The sequence below is a fragment of the Hydra vulgaris genome, chromosome 15 (genome assembly GCF_038396675.1).
Source record: "Hydra vulgaris chromosome 15, alternate assembly HydraT2T_AEP".
NCBI lineage: Eukaryota > Metazoa > Cnidaria > Hydrozoa > Anthoathecata > Hydridae > Hydra > Hydra vulgaris.
In genome coordinates, this window is record NC_088934.1 from 51,749,477 (window position 1) to 51,757,589 (window position 8,113).

Genomic DNA, 8,113 nt, shown 5'->3' on the forward strand with positions numbered 1-8,113 from the left:
ACTACTTTAGTTACGTTATCATTTTGTTATATATATATGTTAAGTTATTTAGTTACTTTGATATACAATTTTAGTACTACTATTAAATAGTTGTACTATTAATAATGTTATTATTAATAATATCTTTACTATATACATATTTAACGTAATGGTTGTAAGGAAAATTAATTTCTTGTTGTTGATGTTGTTATAGATTAAAAATGTCTAGTGAAAAAGAAAAACTTTACAAATCTTTTTATGAAGGATATTTGAAAGCATTTGCAAACAAACCAAAGCAAAAGTCTCAAGAAGAAACAAATAAAATCTGGTCTGAGATTAAAACAAAGAGCAAAACATTATCCGAATTAAATGTAGAAGTTGAAAAAAAGTTAAAAGAGCTAAAACAAATTGAACTCCGAAATAAAGTTGGTATTTTATCTTACTGGACAAAATTACCGAACCAAGTACCGAATACACCAAAAAAGCGAACGGTTGAATCTAAATTCACTTTTGATGGCGTGACTGACGCGACCCCATCAATTACAACAAGTGAAGAGTGTGAAAAAGAAAATTCCAATTTCTCAAAAGTTGTAACAAAACAAGCCCCGAAACAAGATCAGTTAAAAAATGAAATTTTTATTTTACAAAAAGATATTGCATATCTGACTGAAAAAAGAAATTGCAACTTGTTGTCACAAGAAGACTACCAAATATTAGGGCAAAAGCAAAAACTTTTGGTAGAAAAAAACCGAGATCTTGTACTTTGTCAAAAAGCCACTGAACGCCAAACAGCAACCAGACTGAAAAGAAAAAAAGCTATAGAAGCATTAGATCCAGATATTAGAAAAAAGTTGTGTGGAATTAAAAATTTAGTATCAAAAGGTCGACCTGTAATCAGGACAGTTTGATAAAAGCAATTGTAGATATTGCCATGAAAGGGTCTGCTTCTGATGATAGGAGAAGAACTGAAATGGTTCGAAGTGTAAAAACATTAAATGACTTGGTTGAAGAATTGAAAAATATGGTTACAATCTCTCAAGATCAGGAGTTTACTTAAGAGTACTTCCAAGCAGATCATTGAGCACAGAAGGAAAAAGACATGTTAAAACTGCACCTGTCCGGTTAATAAGAGCACAAAATTCTGAGCATAAATATCATACAGACACAAAATTTGCCAAATCATCCATTAGTGCCCTTGAAGAAATTGCGGCAGTCTTGGGTCCTAAAGAAGTGACGTTTCACCCCCAGGATGATAAAGCTAGGGTACCAATTGGATTGACAGCTGCAAGCAAACAAGCACCAATGATGATGCATATTGAGTACAAGGTAACTTTAGCTGATCATGATTTTGTAATTGCCTCTCAACACAAACTTATTCCTTCAGTAATTGCAGCCATAGAAATTAAAAAGGATTGCATGGAAAAACAAGCAGTCACATACTCTGGCCCAACATACATAGCAATCAGAAGTGTAAAACATGATTCATTAACAGCACTTAGTCACTTAGAAGACATGAACAGAATAAACCATCTTCCTGCATTTAAAAGCAGCTTATTTACTGAAAATGGAGTTAGCAAACCAATCATGATTATAACTGTTGATGGTGGGCCAGATGAAAATCCAAGATATGAAAAAATAATTCATTGTGCCAAGACTTATTTCAAAGAACATGATCTTGATGCAATGTTTGTGGCCACTAATGCTCCTGGAAGAAGTGCCTTTAACAGGGTTGAGAGAAGAATGGCTCCGCTAAGCCATGACCTAGCAGGAATTATACTACCATTTGATCATTTTGGAAGCCATCTTAATTCAAGAAGAGAAACAACAGACAAAGTTATGGAGAAGGCAAACTTTGCCAAAGCAGGTGAAGTTCTTGCACAAATTTGGTCTAGCACAGTCATTGATGGATTTGAAACTAAAGCCGAGTACATAAAACCAAATAGTGAAAAATGTGTACAGTTAAAACATTTTGGAGCAGAGTGGGATGCTAAACATGTCAGAGAAAGTCAATACTTCCTTCAAATTGTAAAATGTAATGATCAAAAATGCTGTGGTCATCGTCGCAGCTCACTGTTTGATCTTATTCCAACTGGTTTTCTTCCACCACCAATTTCTTTGTTCCAAGGAGAAGATGGTCTTGAATGCAATAATACAAAGAACAACTTTGCATCTCTCTTTTTAAACTTATCACTTTGCAAAACAATTTTGCCCACGACAGTTACAAAAAAGTATCCCAATGGATTACCATACTACTCATGTCCAAGAATTCAAAATTCCTTATCAAAAAGAGTTTGTACCAATTGCAGTTTATATTTTGCAACTATCAAATCAATGAAACAACACAAAACAGTTTGCTCAAGTATTGGATATTCGAATGAAATTCAAAAAGTTAGACCTCAACGCTTAGTTGCCCAACGTCTATCTGAACTCATGTGTGTCTTTTTAAATTCGGACAAAGAAACAATCAAGTGGTATGATCAAGATGATGTTGATACCTCTGACCTCAACTGGCCTTCAAAAATTATTGAAGAACATGGAACTCCAATACTTGAAGGTCAAAGTTCGATTTGGGAACAAATTTAGGTTTAGACAGATATTCATCAATTGTATTTTTTTATAAAAATCACAATTAAAATATAAACTTATAAAAATTTTTTTTGTCACGTCACACAGGGGGGGGGAGGGGTTCTTCAAAATGCCACAAAATGTCACATTGTGGAGGGGGGTGTTAGAAAAACGACAAAAAACACGTATTATTTAAACAGCCCCTTACTGTAAAATTGAATTAGGTCTACAGTCAAAGTGAGGAGGATCGGAAAATTGAATTGTTGCATTAATATGAAATATGTTCATGATTTAAACGTGTAAGGTGTATACATTTTTGTGAACCCTTTAATCTTTATTATTTTTTTTGGAGTAAGTTTTTGTAGATGTAAACTGGAAATATGTTCTTAAGTTAAAAGTTTAATAACTTTTTTTTCTATACGTTTTACTTTTATTCATTTTTTGTTCGGAGCAAGCATTTGTAATTTTAAATTCTCTAAATCTTTTAAGTTCTCTTAATAGTTTACTTTTAATACCTTTTTTGTTTTAGTTGTAAATTAGTCTATTCAAAATATTGTTTTGATTTTTTTCAAAACAATATTTTGAAAGGGGAAGGGGTGGTCATTGAATGTTGTCGTAATTTTTAAGGGGGATTTCTGAAAGTTTAACGAGTTGTTGACAAGGGGAAGGGGAAGGTGAAAATTGCCAGAAACTTGTTGACGTACTTAATGGACAGCCCCATTGTAAATAACTCGATTAGAGTGTTGGTATTCAATAACATAGAAAAATCAACAATATTATAATAGTTATTAGAAGTACATAACTTCTAACTTTTTTGGATTAAAACTCGCCAGCTACTGCAAGCTCCAAGCTATTATAGAGTTTAGACTATATTTAGGATATTGCTATCTCATGCACTACAGATGCACTACAGAACCTTTCTTTGATAACTATTAATGTGGTACAACCCCATTCAAAAAATTTCTTTAAAATAATCAAAATAAAATTGAAAAAACCATCACCCAAGTTGAAACACGCATATAATATTTTTCTAAAAAAGAAAACTTGATTTCCCAACTTTTGCCTCACTTATTCCATAAAAATTACGCAAAATTGGGTATAATTTAAAACAAGATACCTCCATTTCTATAAATCATTTAGTTCTAAAATTTTCATATTATGTTCTTAAAAGATGTTGAGAGGTTATGAACCAGAATCATGCATTGAAGATGCGTAGAACATTTTAAAAGCAATTTTTAATAGATTTATAAAAATTTTTAACAAAAAAGACAAGAAAAAAAGGTATTAAATATACTTTGACACCATATTTCTTTGTAATTCTTTGTTTATTACCTAAGTCAAACATTAACAAAAGCACTCTGAAAATTTTAAGTTAACAGATATTCGCAATCTTAAAATATCATGTTTTAAAAATTATACAATTGCTAAAAATGAGGTTTTGAGAAAAATGCAAAAAACAAAGATAAAGTTTGTTACATTACAAAAAAAAGGCATGAGCTCATTAAAAACATTCACTAGCCATAAAGCACAAAATAAAGGAGAAGCTGAAGTATAAATAAGATATTGTTGTTTAGAAGCTTGCACAAGTTGTATTTTTCTCGTTTAAAAGTGCTTTGCTATGGCGTTGCTATGGATCTCAAAATCCTAGAACGGTCAAAGTACACACATTTTTACATACTTATATATTTATTTTATTAAAAAAAAAAATCTTAAATATGCTCTATACACTAGAAATATCAGTATTTAAAAACTTGACTTTTTTAAAAAAAAAATTCAAAATTAATGGGGGTGCACCATCTTAGGGAGTCAAGAGGATGGCAATCTATATTGATTGTCAGAGAGAAAGGACTCAAAATGAGATAGTAGAAAATTTTTATATAAAGAATAAAAAATCTTTCTAATAATAATCTGAAGGTTAGTTGGGCACTCTACTGTAACTTCATATTTTAACTGTTTTTTGATTTGTATTGCATGGTCGATGATTACCTTTAAGCATGAAACTACTCGTAAAAGCTGTATTTTCTTTGTTTATATATATATATATATATATATATATATATATATATATATATATATATATATATATATATATATATATATCATATATATATATATATATATATATATATATATATATATATATATATATATATATATATATATATATAAACAAAGAAAAAATATATTAACGAAGAAAGAACAACTTTTTCTGTGGTACTTTAAGTTTCATGCCTATACGGCAATCATCAGCCATTGAATACAAATTCAAAAACAAAAAAAACCGCTAAATTACAAAATACTGTGTAGTGGGATCTTAACGTCGCTAAGAAAAAACAAAATATTAGCTAATCAGCGGTGTCAAAAAAAGATAAGAGGAATTTATTCTTGTGTCTGCATTTTGAAATCAACTCATTTCGTTTATTTAACAAGTTTTTACCTTTATATGTTAAGATAAGGAATTTTTCGTATAAACAAAGATTGCAAATTTTTGACGAAGTGTTATAAGGATTGCAACGTTTTACAATTTTCCACTTAATTAAGGGTGTAAACATTTTGTCTTTTATGTCCCAAATTTCTTTAGACAATTCGGTATCATTTTTATATTTATTAATGTTAAATGATTTTAGATGGTTAGCATAGCGAAATTTAAATGGAGTTTCACATAAGCCAAAATATACTTTTTCTTTGTAGTCAGGTTCATTTGACGACACGGTCGCTTGATAAACGATGTTCTTTGACAAGCACTGATTGTTTATGGGACAGATGGATTTATTGACACAGTTGCATGTTTTTCTCTCATCTTTACCTTGGCTATATAATATCCTGTGGTTGTGCGAATTAATGATAAACTTAATGTTTGGCATACATGAGTAGCTTATTTTAATGGTATTTCGATTAAATATCTTACGAAGTTTGTGACCAACCGGAAAGTGCAGGTCTACCATGTTCAAAAAACGACTTCCTATTTTTGTTGCAACATTGGTACTAAAAGGTGGGTTGCACCAGATTATGTTTCGCTTGTGATTTTTGAATGAGATCTGTTTTTTATTTGAATGGTAGGTAAATTTGCAGATAAAACCTGATTTAAATAATGCATCTTGATAAGGATATATATATATATATATATATATATATATATATATATATATATATATATATATATATATATATATATATACAGAGCCGTAACCGCAGGGGGGGGGGGGGGCGTGGCATAAGCCCCCCAATAATTTTCAAAAAAATATTTTTTTTACGGCCATGCCTTAAAAAAATTATTTTTTTTCAATTGAAGAAACCCCAAGCCCCCCAATATCAATATATATATATATATATATATATATATATATATATATATATATATATATATATATATATATATATATATATATGTATATATATATATATATATATATATATATATATATATATATATATATATATATATATATATATATATATGTATATATATATATATATATATATATATATATATATATATATATATATATATATATATATATATATATATATATATATATATATATATACAATTCATAAACATTTAGCGCTCCAAGTTCTTTAAGCAGAAACAATTGGCACTGGTGTACAGAGAAGCATTTAATATAAAACGAATTGCTTGTTTTTGCTTTTATAAATGTGTGTCGGCTACAACAAAGTTATTAGTGAAATTTTTTAAAATAAAAATATCTTGATAAAAGTGTTTTTTTATCTTCAATACTCTCGAAATTATTGAACAAGTGTTCAACTTAATTTTGTAGTGTCTGTTGGAGAATGGTATCTGAGGTTCCAATGTTTCCAATGTTCTAAATTTTGGTGATTGATTTGATCCCCCCTACTACCTCAATCCACTCTATTAATTTCCCCTACTACCTCAAGCCAGTCTATTATTTATACAGTTGCAATGTTGAATGGAATCTGAGGTGTTTTTTTTTTATTATATGATGGTTATGAGAGATAACAATTGATTTCATGTTTAGCATACAACTGTAAATCACCTATAGAGTATTTATGTTAACAATCTTGTGGTATTTATGGCTAACTGGAAGTGTTTTTCTATTAAATCCAAAAAGACTTAAAATATGAAACAAAATACAGAAGTATTTCAACATCCCCCAACCAACCAAAAATTCTCGATCCTCAATTCTTTACTACTTGTATTACAAGGCTGATGATTGCCATTAGGCATGAAACTGTTAGTACCATAAAAAGGTGTATTCTCTTTGTTCATAAATATGAAAATATTTTAAAGAAAAACACACTATTTTTCAATCCTGAAAGGATTTGTAATTTACATACTTTTCAAAAGATAAAATTACATTTTAAAACTGTGGGATATAAAATTAAAATTTGAAGACATTACATAGATATATTAACAGACAAATAGAATTGTTACAAACCAATAAAATTTATAATTCAAATTTTGATAAATAGCATAAGAATATATATATATATGTATATATATATATATATATATATATATATATATATATATATATATATATTAGAGGTGAGCGAATATGTATATATATATATATATATATATATATATATATATATATATATATATATATATATATATATATATATATATATATATATATATCTATATCTATATCTATATCTATATCTATATATATATATATATATATATATATATATATATATATATATATATATATATATATATATCTATATATATATATATATATATATATATATATCTATATATATATATATCTATATATATATATATATATATATATATATATATATATATATATATATATATATATATATATATATATATATATATATATATATATTAGAGGTGAGCGAAACTCGAAGTTTCGAGTTCGAGTTTATTCAATAATCGAACTCGAATCGAATGTGTTAAGTTAATCGAATATAATTCGAATTTCAAACCTAAAGTTCGATAATTAAAAAGTTGCTGTAAAATCGTATTAAAACGCTTCAAAAAGTCGCTGTAAAATTATATTAAAACGCTTCAAAATGGAGGACGAGAGAGTAAGGAGGGTTATTTGGAATTATTTTGATAGGCGTAAAATTAACAATATTATTTTTTGTTTTTGTAAAATTGGAAAATGCAGTCAAAAAATATCTTGTCCTACTTTATCTACAACTGGCTTATTTACTCACCTGAGAAGTTATCATAAGAAAGAATCAGCAGAGTGTGCCCTTATCAGCCGAAATCGCATTAACTGGTAAGGTGGAGAATCTCACTACGAACGAATGGAAACTCGCCGAGAGTTATGTAAAGATTTTAACTCCTTTTGAACAGGCTAGCAGAGAGTTGTGTGGTGAAAGTAACCCAACGTTATCAAGAAAAATACCAGCTCTGCATGGATTACACTAGAAATTGCAGAATTTCATCAGTGATATTGCAAATAGAAGCTCTGGAGTTTCACTGGCACGGAGACTTGTGGTATTTTTAGAAAAAAGATTTCCTTCTTTTGACGAGGTAACATAAATAATTATTTATATACTGAGACTGTGTATATAAGTGTTTATTTCAGTGTTTAATCAATCT